General features: G+C 48.5%; 1 protein-coding gene across 1 annotated transcript in view; it reads right to left on the bottom strand.

Moving 5' to 3' along the window:
* The window catches only part of LOC115083208 (zinc finger protein 845-like), a 171,475-nt gene that overhangs the window by 60,117 nt on the left and 92,331 nt on the right, over positions 1-19,027 (bottom strand). The window lies entirely within an intron of this gene.

Consider the following 19,027-nt stretch of genomic DNA (forward strand, 5'->3'; position numbering starts at 1 on the left):
GCCCGGTGAAAAATCGGGATTGCCTCTCAACGGGGTCAAGTAGGCGCACTGCTGGGGAAGCCCCAACAGACGGGTAAGGCATACCCAAGTCTTCCGCAGGGGTCGCACCAATGGATGCTGCGCCAAAGTCTGGGGCACTCTATCTCCACTTGCCATAAGCACGTAACCCAATGCAAGGGGACTAGTAAAAGTGGCCTCCGCCAAGACATTAACAAAAGGGGATTTCCCCAAGAACCAACCCCTGATTAAACGCAGATTCGCTGCCCAACCGTATCGATTAAGATGTGGAATCCCCATACCCCCTTCAGACCAGGGCTGCTTTAACCAGCGCAGGGGGATTCTGGCCTTTTTCCCTTTCCAAATAAAACGGTGTAGAAGGGAGTCTATTTGATTGAGATCACCAAGCTGCAGTATCACCGGATAATTTTGCAAAACATACAGCCATTTGGGTAGCAGCACCATCTTAAATAATGCTATACGTCCTGCCACGGCAAGTGGCAGGCTCCGCCATGAGGTCAGCTTTTCCCGTGTTTGCCGTGGTAGGGGATGGATATTAAGGGAATAGAGTTTAGACAAATCAGTCGCCAGATGTACACCTAGATATTTAAGGAATCCCCAGCCCACTTCAGGGGGAACACTCCCTCCCAGCTGCCCCGCAACGAGTCCGGAAAGGCCAGAGCCTCTGACTTATCCCAATTGATACGCATACCGGACAGAGCGGAGTAATGATCGTAAATGCCTAGTAGAGTGTCCAACGATCTGCGGGGAGACGTTAAAAACAGTAAAATATCATCGGCAAATGCCGCGTACTTGAATATTTCCCGTTGCCGCCCATCATTAAATTGGATGCCCCGGATATGGACATTAGATTGTATCGCTAACAAAAAGAGCTCCAGGGTAAGTATAAAGAGCAGGGGGGAGAGCGGGCAGCCCTGTCTCGTACCCCGTTCAATTGTTAGGGGCTCCGTCAACCCTCCATTGACTTGAATGCAGGCCTCTGGGGTGTGATATAACAGTTCCACTGCCTGATAAAAGAACCCACTAATCCCAACAAGGCGGAGAATATGGAACATAAACCCCCATTCCACCCTGTCGAACGCTTTTTCAGCATCCAGACTAACAACCAGGTAGGGATCATTCACCCTATTGCAAAGAGCCATTGCCGTTAGTACCTGCCGAATATTTCTAAGGGAATAACGCTGTTTAACGAAGCCCACCTGGCCAGCTTGGATAAGCGATGGCAAAACATTCCCCAGACGGTCCGCCAATACCTTGGCTAAAATCTTATGATCCACATTCAGTAGGGAGATGGGACGATAAGATTCCGGCCGCAATGGGTCTTTACCAGGTTTAGGTATCAAAGTAACAAATGCTTGGTTCCCCCGGGCCGGGAACTCACCCTGAGCTATAAGGGAGTTGTAAACAGCGGGCAAAATCCCCGAGAGCGGGTCAGCTAGGCACTTATAAAACTCTGCGCTGTAACCATCAGGGCCCGGTGCTTTGAGTCGGGGCATATTCCTTATCACCCGAGAAACCTCCTCCTCCGATATGGGATTATTAAGGTATCTACTATACTCCAAAGTCAATGAGGGAAGGTTAATTAATTCCCCGAAATCCTCCCACTTGGCAGCATCCCATCCGTCTGACCGATACAGAGAGGAGTAATACCCATGAAAGGCCCTTTTGACACTCTCCGTATCAGTTACCACCCCTCCCGTGGTTCGAATGGCCGGAATGTGGCGGGATCCCCGGGCTGACTTTACTAAATTGGCCAGCATTTTGCCTGATGTCTGGCCAAACTAAAATAATTTATATTGATAATAAAGAAAGCTCTTTTTGGCCCACTGGTGTATAATAGAGATTACTTTGAATATCTGTTGACAATAAGGTGTAGCAAACAGTCCAGATATCGCAATATTCCTTACTCATCTTTCGACGCCCTTCTTTAAAGTCCAGCCACTCCGTCTGCATAACAGCAGCTAGCCGATGGTGCCAGGTGACTAGCGATGGTGTGGTTAAGGGTTTGACCCAAGTGTCCAAAATTGTGCGACAGGCAAGGAGGATAGCTATTCGTCCAAACCTGTCTTTCGAGAGGGAGTACCTCTGTAGTAAGCCTTTCAATCCAGCCATCAGTATTGTGCCGGACAGCTGAAGCTGGACTGCCATACATCGAGAAATAAACTCCAACACTGCGTCCCAATACACCCTCAAACTGGAGCATGTGAGCAGTTGATGTGATAAAGTCCCAGCTGTTTGATCACATTTAATGCAGAGCATAGAGGACAGCCAGCCCATTTTAAAGCGTCTGACATCGTCGCAGATGGCGTGATGTAGTATCCTAAACTGCAACTCCCGAAGGGTAGGATCAGGAACATGGGTTTACAACGACTTGAAACATGCAAGAACATAGCCCAGCATTGCTACCTCAGTCCCGGCTGAAGTCCAATAGGACGCTAGCTGATCAATATGTGGAAATTTTCGAAGGCGTTTACTTAAGTCACTCCACCCTTTAATTAAGTTACGGGTCAGGGCCGCATCAAACACCTTTGCGTAAACTTGGATTCCAACCCATGATGCTCATCCGTCCAGGAGAAGGTCTACAGGGCTTGCAGGTAGGCAAAAAAGTGTGTACGGGGGAAGTTGGTAAAGCCGCATTAGGTTTTCAAAGGACTGAATAATGGGTTGCTCTGGATCATACAGATGATAAATGAAGGGTAGCCCCTGTGTTCTCCAAGTAGCGAAAATGCTGCCGCACTCCTGGCCAGGTATGAAATCTTTATTTCCCAGCAGCAGAAGCAAAAGGGAGAACGCCCCAGGCAAGTTTTCTTGGGAGCAAAGCCAGGACCAGGTCTTACGACATGGAGCAATAAAGTGTTTGGGAATGTCCAAAGTCTGTAAAGTCTGCGGGCGCACCTGTATACGGAACAGGGGAGACCAGGGCGCCATCATACTAAGCAAGAGGCCAGCTTCGCAGTAAGCTGGCCTCTCCCCCACGAAACATAACTGACACGCTACATTATATATTCGAAAATCAGGAAGCCCCAACCCTCCAGTCTCCCTAACATTTTGAAGCATTTGATAGTTGATACGCGCCCGGCCCATAGAAACTTTTGAAAGAAAGATCGAGCGCAACCACATCAGGTCCTTATTGGGCAGTCAACATAGAAGCATATGTAGCTTATATAAAAGTATGGGGGCTATAACCATCTTTAACAGCGACCCCCGCCCAAAAAGAGTCAAAGGGAGCGATTGCCAAGTCACCAGCTGTGCCTTAATGCCCGCCAAAGTTTGCCTTATGTTAAGGGCATAGAGATCTTTCAAGACATGGGGTATCCAGATCCCCAGGTATTTTAATTTTCCTGGGGCCCATGTGAAGGGAAATTCTCCCTGCCAAGTATTTGGCAACTGCGGGTCAAAGGCCAGAGCCTCCGATTTAGAAAAATTGGTGCGGAGACCTGCAAGTTCATGAAAATGAGTGAAAGTTTGGATGATCACTGGGATACTGTGACGAGGCCTCCCTACAAACAACAAAAAATCATCGGCAAACAGAGCAAGCTTCACCTGGCTTCAATACTAAGCCCCCAAAAATCAGCATCCAGTCGAAGCTTTACAGCCAGAGGTTCTAGGGCGAGAACAAAAAGGAGAGGGGATAATGGGCAGCCCTGATAGACCCCACAGTGCAGAGAAAAAGGAGCAGACAGGGACCCATTGATCAAAAGCCTTTCACTCGGGTTACTGTACAAAATCTTCAACCAAGTGACAAAGTGCCCAGAAAACCAGCAGCCCTGCAATACCCTAAAAAGATAATCCCAGGACAGGGAATCGAAAGCTTTTTCCGCGTCCAGGCTGAGAATAAGAGCCTCTGTCTGCAGGTGATAACTCAAGTCCGCTATCAGCCGGCGCACGTTCTTTACTCCCTGACACCTTTTGACATATCCTGTCTGATCAGGATGTACCAAGGAAGGTAATAGTTTACTGAGGCGAGCTGCCAGGACAGCCGACAGTATCTTTATATTGACATTAATGAGCGATATGGGATGGCAGGAGCCTACCTCCTGAGGGTGTTTACCTTTTTTTGGGAGAAAAACTATGGTAGACCCGTTTTCTAGGGGATTTATAAATGTCTCATCACGGAGAGTATTATGTTTAATATGTTTATTATGTGATCCAACAAAAAAAAACAGAACAGAATACAATAGGCCACAAAACAAGGTAACATCCAACAAACTCCACCCAGCAACAATAGAGAATTCAACCTGATAGGGATGACCTTGCAGCAGAATTGTAAGGATCATTACTCAGTTTATCTCCATAAGCGGGCATTCGCCCCCCGATGCAGAGCGGCAAGGTTCCCCTTTACTTCCCCCCACAATGCAAGGTCCCCGCCGCGTCTGCACCGAGAGCGTCTGACCTCTCACTGTATTTCCCTCCCCCCCCCCCCCCTCCCCCCGCCCCTCAATCCATGACCGCCAATCACACAGTTCAGGTTTCATGCCGTCATAACAGCTGAGTCATTGAGCACCAGACTTCTCGCGCGAGGAGGCAGCTTCTGAATGTAAGGTTCCCACGTCTGAAGAAATTTTCCTCGGGCTGTCTTGGACACTCGAGCGGCCAAACTGTCATATTGCAGTAGACGATGAAAATGTATCCGCCACGTCCAAAATGACGGTCCCGTCGGCTCCATCCAGTGAAGGAGGACAACTTTTTTCCCCACCAGTCCAGCTTTTTTTAGCAAGATCCTAGAGCCCAAACTCGGGACCAAAAAGCGTGTTATGCAATGAAACAACCAAAGATAAGGAGAAAAAGGCAGACGCACCCCCAGCAACCCCTCTAAATAACCCACAATTCGTCGCCAATACTGTTGTGTAGTGGGGCATGACCAAAAAACATGGGCCAAATTGCCAGGCCCCGTACCACACCGTGGGCATTGAGCAGTAGGTGTTAACCCAGATTTAAACGCAATATAAGGCGAGATGTATGCTCTATGCAGAAATTTTAAGTGCATCTCTCGGAAATACATGTTCCCAGTAATGGATAACACCCCCCTCACACTGCCCACAAAGATGCGGGGTGTTAACCGAAAACTCCCATCTTTGTTCCACCTCTCAACTGGAGTTACATAGTCATCCAGAGATACTCGCCGCCCCAGTCCCCTATAATACCTGGAGAGGGAGGGTTCCCGAGGCGCATCAAATAACAAAACCCCATTGAGCACTTTGAAATTCGCCAAATAGTGAGCCGTGGGACCCAAAGACTTAATATAGTGACTGAGCTGCAGGTAGCCAAATCCATGGTGAGCAGGGATCCCATATAAATCTTGTAACACCGGAAAGGAGAAGTATCTTCCCTCCTCATCAAATACATGTCCCAGGTATTCCACCCCCTTAGACTGCCAACTATGAAAACAGGCGGTTGTAGAACCCGGTGTAAACTCTGGGTTACCACGCACGGAGACAAAATATGCACATTGTCGAGGGATCCCCAAGAATTTAGTGAGGAGGACCCAAGCCTTCCGGATTGGGGAGATCAAAGGATGCTTGGACAATAAAGATGGTAGTGCATTCCCCGCTCCCATCAAGACATGGCTTAACGCCAATGGTCTGGTGAACGTTTTTTCTGCCATTATATTAATAAAGGGAGACTGCCCCATCAACCATCCACGAATTAAACGCATGTTTGCGGCCAAACCATAGCGTTGAAGGCTTGGCACCCCCATCCCCCCAGCCACCCAAGGCTGCCGCAGCCAACTTAACGAAATCCTGGCCTTTCCCCCTCTCCAGATGAACTGTCGCAGGAGCTGATCCACCCTACGAAGATCCCTGGTTAACAACAACAGCGGATAATTCTGTAATATGTACAGCCACTCGGGCAAGATCACCATCTTAAATAACGCTATCCTCCCCGCTAGGGAAAGTGACAGATGACGCCAAGCCAAGAATTTCTCCTGTGTAAGCTGTAGCAGGGGAGTAATATTTTGCGAGTAAATAGTATGTAATTCCGGGGCAATATGGATACCAAGGTACTTGAGAGAGCCAGAGGCCCACTTTAAAGGGAAGGGTCCCTCCCAACTGTCTCGAAGTGATTCAGGGAAGGCCAGCGCTTCAGATTTATTCCAGTTAATCCTCATCCTGGAAATCTCCGAGTAATGATCATATACCTGAAGCAAAGTTCGCAATGAGCGTGCCGGAGAGGTAAGAAAAACCAAGACATCGTCGGCATAGGTCGCATACTTAAACACCTCCCGTTGCTTCCCCGCCAGAAATAGGATCCCCCTAATAGCGGGATGAGCTTGTATGGCTAAGAGAAAGGGCTCTAGTGTCAACAAAAAGAGTAGAGGCGAGAGCGGACAACCCTGCCTAGTTCCCCGCCCCACTCCAAAGGGTGCCGACAGCTCCCCATTAACCTGCAGGCGGGCTTCTGGACAAGTGTAGATAAGTTGCACCGCTTGATAGAAAAATCCACTAAACCCCATTTGTTGTAACACCTGATACATAAAACCCCATTCCACCCTGTCGAAAGCTTTTTCAGCATCCAGACTGATAACCAAATAGGGATCAGCCATCCGATGACACAATGCCATTGCAGTGACCACCTGTCTGATGTTTCTCAGGGCATACCGCTGTTTCACAAATCCCACCTGTCCAGGTTGTATAAGCGAAGGCAGGACATTCGCCAATCTGTCCGCCAGAACTTTCGTTAAAATTTTGTGATCTACATTTAACAGGGAGATGGGGCGATAAGATTCGGGGAGTAGAGGATCCTTACCCGGCTTCGGGATTAGAGTAACATACGCTTGGTTACCCCGGACAGGGAAGGTACCTTGAGCTATAAGCGAGTTAAAAACCTTAGGCAGCAGCCCCGACAAAGGCACCCTCAAACATTGATAAAACTCAGCACTATATCACGGAGAGTATTAAAATATAATTCCAGGGTTGGCAGCAAGGGAAATCACAATCTCTTATAGAATTTGGAACGTATACCGTCGGGCCCTGCTGCTTTCCCAAGCTTTAAGCCCTGAATAATAGCATGGATTTCACTATCTTTTATGGGGGAATTCAGAGCCTCTAAGCGGGCCGCAGAAATTGATGGCCAAGGGAGGTCGTGAAAGAATTGGGAAGCAAGTGCAGGGTCACTCGGTTTACTACTATACAAAGTTCGATAGTACTCAAGAAAATTCTCCGAAACCTCATCCCAGGATGACTGGCACATTCCCCCCCTCCCCGTCCCCTAATGCACGTGATAACAGATTTAGGATCGCGGGCCCGCACTAGATTAGCCAAAAGCTTACTCGGTCGGGAACCAAAATTTATATAGTTTATATTTATAGTATCGTAACGATTTAGACGCCCTTTAATGTAAGAGCAGGTTCAAGGTCTCCCTAATTCGATTCACCTCACTTTTAGCAGAGTCTGCCATGTTCTGTATGTGGCGTGATTGGGCAGCTCTTAACTCGGCAGTAAGGCGAAGTATCTCCGCATTACGCTGTCGATTACGCTTAGCCACATACGTAATAATAATACCTCCCCTCAGCACCACCTTCCCTGCCTCCCATAAGATCCATGGGGTGACATCCGACGTGGAATTAAAACGGATATAATCATCCCAGCGTCCTTTCAAGTATGATTGAAAAGTCTTGTCAAGCATAAGATCAGGCGGCATGCGCCACGAGGCCGCGGCCAGAGGACCTCTTCCTATTCCGATAGTAATCAAAACTGGGGCAAGGTCAGATTCAGAAATGGTGCCAATAGTGGCTTTTTTTTTTTTAACCTGGTGAAATATAGAATCAGGAATTAAGAGATAATCTAGGCGTGAGTAGGAGCCGAGTGGGTTAGAGAAAAACGTATAATCCTTTTTTCCAGGGTGCAAAGTGCGCCACACATCTAGTAGGTGTAATTCCTGACAAATAAAGCTGACACACCTCTGCTGCTCCCTGGGCTCTATCATCTTAGGGGGTTGACAATCTTCCTGTCTATTCATGACAGTGTTAAAATCCCCTCCCACTAACAACGTGCATTGAGTCAAATCCAGTAATTTACCCACCAGCCTGGTAAAGAAACTGTGCTGATAATCATTAGAGGCATATGTATTGCAGAATGCGAACTTTGGCTGGTGCAACTGCCCCACAAGGCAAGTCCGCATCCTGCCAGAGCTTTTCCAACTGAAATGGCAACTGTTTGTGAAATAAGATCGCCACCCCCTCGCCTCCTAGTAGAGTAAGAAGAAAAGTAACATTGGCTCAACCATTCCCTTTTTAAATTTGGCATGTTCTGCAGCAGACCAATGCGTTTCTTGAAGAAATATCACTTGGGAGTGAAGCCTCTGGAAGAGCGTAAGAAGTTTTTTTTACTTTTAATGGGGGAGAAGTAATTTTTATAGTAGCCAGACAGCCATCTCATAAGTAAGAGTACTCCCACATTCCCCCATCTCATAGCCCCTCAGCCTGGGTCATGAGAACCATTTAGTGAATCCTTTAAGTACAATAACACTGACAAACATATAGGGGCAGATTTTCAAAGGGATACGTGCGTAAGATACGCGCGTACCCCCCGAAAACACCTGCCCCAAGCTTTCCCTGTGCACGCCGAGCCTATGTTGAATAGGCTCGGTGGTGCGCGCAAGCCCCGGGACGCGCATAAGTCCCGGGGCTTTCCTGGGGGGGGGCGTGTCGCGGCAGGGGTGGGGCGGTGGCCTCCGAAACTGCTCCTGGGCCGGGGAATCGCACGCTGGTGGCCGGGCCAGTGCACGCGAGTTACGCCTGCCTCGGGCAGGTGTAACTTTTCAAACAAAGGTAGGGGGGGTTTAGCTAGGGCTGGGGGGTGGGTTAGGTAGGGGAAGGGAGGGAAAGGTGCGGGGGGGGGGGGGGGGTGTGGAAGGAAAGTTCCCTCCGAGGCTGCGCGGCTTGGCGCACGCAGGCTGCTGATTTTGCGCAGCCTTGCGTGCGCCGACCCCGGAGTTTAAAAGAAAAGCGCGGTTACGCGCGTATCTATTAAAATCCGGCGTACTCCTGTTTGCGCCGGTCGCGCGGGCGTACTTTAAAATCTGCCCCATACGTGTCTCCAAATCTCAAGGCCCCCCCCCTTTTAGCAACCATCCACACCCCATTCTCACTCAGACATACCATTAACCCCTGAAACCGCGTACACCCACACTCCAAGAAGCTCAGAGAAACCACCCCACAACCCTAGAGAGGCTGCGGTGCAGAGACTCCCCCCTGAACCCCCCCCCCCTTCGTTCTATTAAGACAAATACAGTAAGTACATTTGTGTCACGTCTCCCTACATTGCAACTAGGCAGCCTACACAGTGCCAAATAAACCTGAAATTGAACAAATTGACCTGTGAGGCAATACGAGGGCGAATCCACAGGCAAGGACTTAACACGTATATCAATACCCATATTGAACCGAGAACTAGAGATTATCATGAAAAACCAAAGTTTCTGCATATAAAGAAATACATTAACAGCGATACAATCCCTGAGCAGCACCATTCAGCATCCTGAAGTGTAGGAATAGTGCACGGGACTCGAGCTACCCCCGAGGCGGTCTGTCACAAGCTCAGAAAAGCAGGGAAGCCCATCAGGTGCTGTCTGCAGGCTCCAGAGAGGACAGAAAACCCGATGCTTCTTCCTTGGTAGAGAAGAAGAGAGAGTGTTTTATTATTGTGCCGTACTCTCAATTGAGCTGGAAACAGAAGTGCAAACGAGATACCACGGTTATGAAGCTCAGTGCACGCTGGTGACATGGCCTTGCGTTGGGCTGCTACTGCAGCAGAAAAATCATTAAACAGCAGAATCTTCCTTCCCTGGTACTCCAAACCAGGCCGCTGCCTGCACGCCCGCATTAGCTGCATTTTATGGGACCGTGACGTCGGGGCAGACTATTAGCCTCTCGCTGAACCCGCTCGCAGCAAATTTGGTGTGCTGGCAGGGTTATCCCCAGAGTGCCAGGCAGCCAGCTCTCCACAAAATCATACAGCTCCTTCCCGGTCACAGATTGTAGTAAGCCCACAATTTTAATGTTATTCCGCCGATTACGATTTTCTTGATCTTCTAGCCCGTCTACCAGTAAAACCTGCTGATCCCTTAATTCTTGCACTTGCTGCTGGTAGTAGCAAGCTGGTCCTCTTGATCGGACATGCGGAGCTCCACCTGATCCAGCCACTTGGCCTGTCCCTCCATGGATGTTTTTATAGCATCCATTGCTGTCTGCAGTTTTAAGGAGCCTGCCATCTAAGGCTGAAGAAACACTTTTAGAGATTTGCTGCAGCACCTCCGCTGATACCGGAGCAAGCTGGCCCGCGGTCTCCGATCCGGCCGCCATCTTGGATGCCCGGGCGCAGCTTGGTTTACTGGGCCTGGCACTTCTCTGGTGCATAGCACCGGGCCTGAGCCTTAAAAAAACAGCCCAAAACGCAGCGATTCGGTCGCCCACACCTCGGGCTGTCAGGGGCTGAAGAAATGTCCCGAGATCGCCCGGATTAAAAGGAGGATTGGCAGCGATTAAGTTGGGGGGGGGGAGGGGCGGAGCTTCAGAGTCAAGCTCTCGGTCCCGATGACGTCATCCCGGAAGTCCCCGAGGTGCCTATTATGAGGATAACTTTAAAACATGTGCGAGCGCACCCATATATGCAGTCATGTGGATGTGCATGCACAAACATTTTATATGCGCGTGCAAATGAGCGCACACTATATAAAATACGTGCAAGTCTGCCCAACAATACATTTGCAAATCAAAAAACATGTGGCATGCATTTTAAACATAGCCGCATAAGTTTTGACTTCTCTGGCTATGTGGCGACAAATATCCGGCAAGTAGCCCTGTGGCAATTAATCCAACTAAGTACAGCGGTTTAAAACGTATCCGGCTATGTAAGATAGCCAGATAAGTAAAATAAGTGTGCCATATAGGCGGATAAATAAGATAGATGGATAACTAGCATTTGAAGACTTATCCGGCTACCTTAAAAAGCGCAATATAGCCAGATAAGTATTTATTATTTTTTATTTATTTAAAAACTTTTTTAGTCCACACAATTCACTTTCATCATGTAAGGTGGATCACGTCTTAAAACTTCCATATTCTCTTAAAAGTACAACACTTAAGACTAATAATGACCAACGTATACTAATAAACAGTAAAAGCCTCAGTAAAGTAAAACACCTTCAAGCCTTTTTCTAAAAAACTTTATTTCCCATATTCCCCCGCAAATCTAAATGGCTTTCCCACCACTTACCCGGATAAGTTAAAAATTATCCGGCTAAGTGGCGGACGTCTACGATGCGCGCAGATCTGTGTTCCTAATTTTAAAAGGACTTGCACGAGGAAATGCAACTCGAATATTTTCCTTCGTACTGGCCGGCTTTTACGTGTGAAAATCATCAAATTCCATGACACGAGCAAGCGAAGGAAATTACCGGCTAAACCAATTAGTCCATCGGTTTCCCCAGTCTAACTTTGTGTCTTCGGTCTGCGCTCCCCCCTCACCTACTCAGTACTTGCCTAATTATATTCTGACTTACAGCTGATAATTAGCAGGTACAAATATGCGCAGCTAACAGCCATATACGCCTGTCGTCTTCACAGGTTTTAAAATAGCTCCTTATATTCGTAAACATGTTGGTCCCTCCCCACAATGCCCCCACCACGCCCCTTTTTATATATTAGAAGATTTATTCAGGGACCAATACTTTCATGCGTGCGTCTGACGTTTATAAAACAGCACTCACACGAATGTGTGCTACTTGCACATGGGCTCATTTTTATGCACGCAGCTCTTAAAATTCACCTTTAAGTCTATATCTTCCTTTAGTGCCATGCATTTTACCGCTCCGGTCTTATTTTTCCCCAGACATCTGGCATTCGCATACGGACATTTTAATGTAGGTTTCTTTGTATTTCTATTTTTATATGTACCCACAACCTGCTTATTATCAGATGATGCAGGCAATCTGGAGACATTTTTATCGGCGTGCTCTGTACTTAAATACATCTGGGCTTTTTCAGCTTTTCAATCATCTCTCTGTTGGGACATTCTAACTTACTTGGTTTGCCACATCCCTTGAAGATACTTCCCTCCGAGCGACTCAACTCCCTCCCCCCCCCATGTTCTAGTTTAAAAGCCGCCCTATCTCCTTTACTCCTGGGGGGAATTCTGCACACACAAAAAAAAATTTAAATTCTGCAAACTTTATATTGGTCAAAACACCACAATATACACGACAGTCTTTAAGTAATTAATTTAAAATGTAATACAGAAAAATGTTACTTAAAGATGCAGAGTTTTAAATATTTTGAGCAGAACTTCCCTAGAAGTTCACTGTAAGAGTGTCCCTTCCACCCTCTCTCCTGGCCAGTCTCCTTTCACTAATCCCTCTCAGGCCCCAACTCCTCCACCTGCCACCATCTCTCCCCTCCCCCTCTGGGCTCAACGCCTTTAATTCTATCTCCACTCCCAGAGTTAGACCCCTCTTTCAGTACTGCCCCTCACACAGCCTCCCTCTGTCCCTCTCTCTCTCTCACACACACACACACACACACACACACACACACACACAGGCTCCCTCTCTCTAATGCACATACACACACCCTCATACAGGCTCCCTCTCTTTCATGCACACACCCTCTCTCTCTCTCTCTTGCACACACACACCCCTTATACAGGTTCCTTTCGCACACATATTCCCTTGTACAGGCTCCCTCTCTCTCATTCACACACACACAACACACACACACCCCTCATACAGGCTCCTCTTTCGCACACCCATATCCCCTCACACAGGCTCCCTCTCTCACAAACAAGCACCCTCACATACACACAATTCCTTTTTCTTATACCCTAGCTCCCAATCTCTCACACATATACACACTCTTTCACAGTCTTCTCACATAGGCTCCCTCTCACCAGCACTCACACCACCTCACACATGCTCTCTTTCACCCCCCCCCCCCGCCCACCACCACCAGGCTCGCAGTCTTACACACACACACAGACTCACTCTCACTAGAGCTGCTTTATCTTTGCTGCGAGTGGGATGGCCTCTGCTCACGGCACGCTGGGGCCTGCCAAATTCTGTGCAAGAGGGGATTTCTGCACAAATTCTGCGCTCTGCAGTAGCGCAAAATTCCCCCAGGACTACTCTTTTTTTTTTTTTAAGTTAGCACTGGCAGCCTGGTTCCACCCTGGTTAAGGTAATCTCCCATCCCATTGGAAAAGGCTCCCTCTTCCCCAGAATGCTCCTCATTTCCTAACAAATCTAAAAGCCTGCACCATTGTCTCATCCAAACATTGAGACTGTGGATCTCAGCCTGCCTCTGCGGTCCTGCATGTGGAACGGGGAGCATTTCTGAGAATGCAACCCCTGGAGGTTCTGGATTTTCAGTTTCCTACCAAACAGCCTAAATATAGCCTCCAGAATCTCCCTCTTGCACCTTCCTATGTCACTAGTACCTGCATGTATGATGACAGCTGGCTCCTCCCCAAACACTCTCTAAAATCTTATCTAGATAACATGTGAGGTCTGATGCCATCGCGCTAGTAACCAAGTGATCCTCTCACTGACCTGCCACCTAATCATCTATTACCCTTCCCTCATGGGCACAGGTCCCTAGAGACACATCCTTGGTGCAAGAGGAAAAAACATCACCTGGGGGACTTAATCTGCCATATCAAGGTGATAGTCTCCTGCCAGGTGACCTTGCCCCTCCAAAACAGCTCCAGGGCTGCCAGACTGGAGTTGGGTCCGCTCCACTATGTCCCTGAAGGTCTCCTCTATTTACCTTTCTGTCTGTAAAAGCACCTCCAGGTCTGCGCTTCCCACCTCCAGAGACCTAACTCGTTCTCGGACAGCCAGGAGCTCTTTGCACAGATAGATATCCATTCATGTGGCCAATGGTGCAAAAGACTGGAGCGCCCCCATCGCGCTGCTAGGCTTCTGTCTGCATCTTAATTTGCTGGGTTGATAAAAGTCTTAAAGACTGAATAAGGAATGGGTGTGTTTCAGCTGAAGGGTTGTGCAATTTGTCCAGGGTTTTAAAAAAATGCATTTAAGTGTCTTTTAAATCTATAGAGGAAAAAATTTAACAGCCTGGCACGCGCCAAAATTAGGAGGCGCGCGCACATGTGCTACGTGCGTACGCCTGCCCAGTTTTAAAAGGCGCCCACACACGTGCAGAAATGCCGATGCACCAATATCTCATGGCAAACCGAAAAGGGGCATGGCTGGGCCATGGTGTGGGCGGGGCCTGGGCCAAGAGATGTGCTCGAAAGTACTCGCCCAAGTCCAGTACCGCGTAACTTTACTTCTGCTACGGAAGAGGTGCGAGTCTAAAAACAACTGTTCCCCGGCATCTTTGAGGTGTCTGAGGGATCTGAGTCGGATGCAAGCTAACAAACCAGTGGGGTTTGGAGGATCTGTCTGTACGCTGGATGAACTGGTGAAACTGGTCATGGCTTGGACACTCGCCTGTTATAAAAATTCCTCCATTTATGTTGCTGGGCGCACCTATCTGCAAAAATGGGCACGCACATATGCGTGCTGGAGCTATTTTATAACCTGCACACGCGTGTGTGCGCGCAAGTTATAAAATGTCGGCATATCTGGGCACGCTCCAACACACACATGCATATGTTTGAACGTTACCGTCATAATTTTTAAATTGATTACTAGGTGACTGTTAGTTTGTGAATGACCAGCAAGAGAACTAAAATTAGTCAGTCGCTAAAATCAAGGTTAATTGAATGTTATTCTAAATCACTTCCTTATTTTGTAGATTTTCCTTCCAGTGGGGGCAATAATCTGTATATCAAAAATTTTGACTGCAGTGGGAGGGTAGGAATCAAGCCAGTGACTAGCTGCCCAGGAACCAGTACTCTCACCATCTCAGATCGAGTAAGTGAGCTTGTCAAACTCACAGTTCTATAGTAACACTAGCAAACAAATACTATCCATTACTAGCTCACAAAATTAATGCAATGTCTTGTTTTCCCAGAACACATACAATTCTAACACTGGCAATCAAATACAAACCTTCAAACTAGCATACAGTACATATACAGCCAGTAATAGTTTAAACCTCCAAGACATTTTTTCTCAATATTTAAACACTCTTTCCCAGCGGCTTATCTCTAGCAGATGAAGGTTCTCCTGTCAGCATTTCCTCTGAACAGGTCAGAGGGGTGCAGGCTGAACCCCATATAGTCTAGGTCAGGCTCAAACTCCAGGTAGAGGAAAGCAGGACAGCACAGCTCAGGGAGAAACGGATGGGAGAAAGGAAAGATAGGAGATATTAAAAAAAAAAAAAGAGGTAGGGTTTCCTCAAAGCATGCACCTCCTATGTACACCAAGAAGCTAAAGCATGTTGAAGAGGAGGAGAGGAAGAGGAGGTGGTGAAGGAGGGACAGCAGACTGCAGACAAACACTAGCACCAGGAAGATGATCACAATGACTGCATTCTGGACTCGGTCCTCAAGAAGTACAGCACACTCTTTGGAAAAGATGGCAGAAAATCCCAGGCAGCAAAGGCACATATTACAAAAAGAATTGCCTCAGAGATCAGTAACCTCTAAGTCCACCCCAGAACTTACACACACACACGAAACATCACTATTAAGGCATTAAAACGGGGCCACTGAGAAAAGGTAGGCAAGATCAGTGCTCCTCAGAAGACAGGAGCATCACAACACTGAAATGCTGGGTTCAGACATCATCTGATACAGCATCAGTATCAGGGGTGAGCTGGTACGTTACCTATATTACAAGAACACAAAGTAGGAACACACACACCAAGAATCCAGTAACAGAATCCAGGCCCCAACCTGTCTGTGGAGCCTATAGGAGGTTACAGGCCTGGTGGATGGAGGATCTTTAAACAGGCTTAGAGACATAGCGGGTTTGGGACCTTTTGGGAGAGATGGGCCTGAAGTGTTTAGTAAGGTTGGGGATTTGGTGAGCCACAGACAGCAGGGCTGGAAAGTTGTAGGGTAAGGGCCTTGCAGTAGAGGAGCCTCTTTTCTGACAGCAGCAAAAGTGATGTACGCGTTCCAGCACAACAGCTTATCTCTGAATGCAAAGGCTTCGATGACAGATACACAGGACAAAACACTGAGGGACCTCCCAGCTGCCACGCCTGCTTTGAATCAGTCCAGGCAGGTGCTGGCTTTATTCAGGAGTCTGTGCCACGCCCACCAACCCTTAAACTCAGCTGACATCCAGCCTAAAGAGACCAGGAGGAGGACTGGGCTTAGATGTAGCCTAGGCCAGCACCATCAGATCCATTCGAGCAGCACCTGTGAGCAATGGGCACAGGCAGGTCCCCTACCTCTCTCTCAGCTGCTCAAGCGCAGCAGCCTGCTGCCGATGCCGTCCTCCGCAGCCCAGAGGCTGCGGCCTTCTCCTGCCCTGCAAGGCAGGGCTGAGCTGCTCGACGCGTCTCTTTGCGGCTGGAGCCGCTGCCGGGGTCCTCGGATGGCAAGGAAGCCTTCCTTGTCGTTGCCGGGGGTCTTCAGACGGCAGGGAAGCCATCCCTGCTGGTGCCTGCCTTCTTTCCTCCATCTTCGTGGTAGGGAGCCGCTCCTCTTCGGGTCTTCCACGTGGCAGGACGCCACCAGCATCTGTCTCTTTCTGGTTTTTAAAGGGCCAGCGGCGGGAAAAGCCCCGCGGCCCTTGGAGATTGTGTCATCGACCTACTTTCCTTCAGCCCTATAAAAGGGACCCGGTGTCAGTCCCTCGTTGCCTTCGCAAGTAGTCAGTTCGCTCCTGGATGTTCCTGTCCATCGGTCCAGGAGGCTTCTGAGGTCCATCTCTTCTTCAAGGTCCTGTGTCTTTGTTTGAACCTTCGTTCCTGGAAATCCTGATGTTACATGTCCAGATGTCCCATTGTCCTGTGAGTTCGTTCTTGAAAGCCTTGATGTTCTATGTCCTGTTGTTCCGTTGTTCCGTTCCTGAGTCCTGATGTTCCAGATGTTCCATGTTCCTGTTACTTTGAGCCTGATGCCCTTGTCTTCTCCTCTGCATCCAGTTCCCAGGTTCCTTGTGCCCACCTCTCCTGGCGTGCCATGTCATGGTCTGTGACCAGCCCACGGGATGGATGTGTAGGGCGCTTCATGGTACAAGGCCTTCCTCTCATCTGCAACGCAAGCCTCCGGGAGACTTCCATCTTTAAGCCTTGTTGCTGTGTATCTTGTTCCCGGTCTATGGAGTCCCCTTGTCCCTGCTCTGTCCATGCCTAAGACTCTGCCAGAATTTGCTCCGCGTCAGCGTGGCCTGCGACCAGCCACAGGCGGCTGTGTAATGCGTGCCCCGGTGCAGGCCTCTATGGAATCTTCACCATGTTCCAGTCTCAATCTCCATTATCTCGTCTGGAGGTTGCTTCGCGTACAGCATGGTCTGCGACCAGCCATTGGCGGCTGTGTAGGGCACGCTGTGGCACAGTTTTCACCCAGTGCTTTTGCCTGATTTCTGTATCCTTGTTTGAAACTCTTGAGTAACCCGAATCCTTGCTTGAACTCTTGATTAACCAAGTCCTCGCTTGAGTCTTCGTCTGAGCATCCAAGTCCTTGTCAAGTATCTTAGTTTACGTCCGAGTCTTCATGTTCCAGCACTCAGCCCCCATCTGGCCCCAAGCACTAGTCATTCCCAAGCAGCGAGTGTGAAAGGGCTTCCGAGTGGCCGGAGGGCTACTCTCATGACCAGCAATGCGTTGCTGGGTCACACTGGTGCGTGCAGGTCCAGCGGAGGCCGGACACAACCTGGTTCCTGTTCCGGATTCCCTCATTTGTCTTCAGTCCAATCTTGATCCTGTCTTGCCCAATCTCGGGCATGCCTCGCCTGCCTCGGTACCGCTTCGGAGTTCCTCTGGGGTCGAGCAATGGCCCAAGAACACACATTCTCCTCGGAAGTGGAACCGCTCTCCTAGCGCTTCCTAACACAATATTGACAGCAATAGCTCAGGAGGACAATGTCATCTAAGCTTTCTCCTCCTATAAGCAGCCTATGTGTTGTATTAGGGCAGCAACCACATAACAATGCAATCTGTGACAACTTCAAAGAGACACAGAAAGAGCTGCACATTCAGACTTCCCAAATTTCCAAAAGTGGCGAGGTGAAAGAAGCCACAGATGCCCAGACAGCTGTTCAAAAATTTCTACATGAACATCTGCTGTGGCCATTGGACAAACAACCCCAGCAATAACCACTGCGGTATGCCAGCACCATCTGGCCCTTCCACCACATCCAACCCACGCAGAAGCAGCCATCTCAGAGAGCCCCAGGATCAGCGGTAGAAAGGTCTGATGGAAAGAGGCTGCCACTTGACCGTCCTTCCAAGTTCACCCTTGATGGTTTCTTCGAGGGGATCTAGCCCTCATCTGATGCTTCCTTGTCCTTGCTCTCACACCTGTCTGGGTCATATGTGTGAACCATCTTAGACCATGCAGGACATACAGCATATGCAGTGAAATGTTTGTGCACTGCCATGACAATGGCAAAGAACTTGTGGGGGGTGGCCCTGTATTTCCACTCATGACAGCATGGTGCCTTTCACATTTTGAAGAGTACGACAATGTTTCTAAAAATGAGTTCAACAATTTAAAATTTTTTCTTGGAAAGTCATTTGTGTTGTTTAAATGCAGAACTTTTTTTTTTTAAGTGCTCGATCGTGTATTGGCATCTCTACCCTGTTGCCTCCTCCTGTGTCTGTCATTCTCTTCCTCGTCTTCTCTCCCTGTCCTGTAGGCTAAACCTCCCATAACTCCTCCTGTGGCAGCAGCCCCACATCTTCCATCTGTAATCCCCAATGCATCCAGTTGCCAGCGCCCTTTCAATAATATATGAGCTAAAAAAAAAAAAGTTAAGGCCTGGTTTGAGCAGGTGTTAAAAATGTTGTGTCAGTAAGTACATAGTAAATAGTATTTGGAGGAGAGCATACCATGTAATTTAGTCTGCCCACTTAAACCTCATTTGCATCTAATGTGCCACCATTGCCATGCACGTACATGTTAACTTTAGCGTGCACATGCTAACATCTATT

This window comes from Rhinatrema bivittatum, chromosome 2, assembly GCF_901001135.1.
Source record: "Rhinatrema bivittatum chromosome 2, aRhiBiv1.1, whole genome shotgun sequence".
Classification (NCBI taxonomy): domain Eukaryota; kingdom Metazoa; phylum Chordata; class Amphibia; order Gymnophiona; family Rhinatrematidae; genus Rhinatrema; species Rhinatrema bivittatum.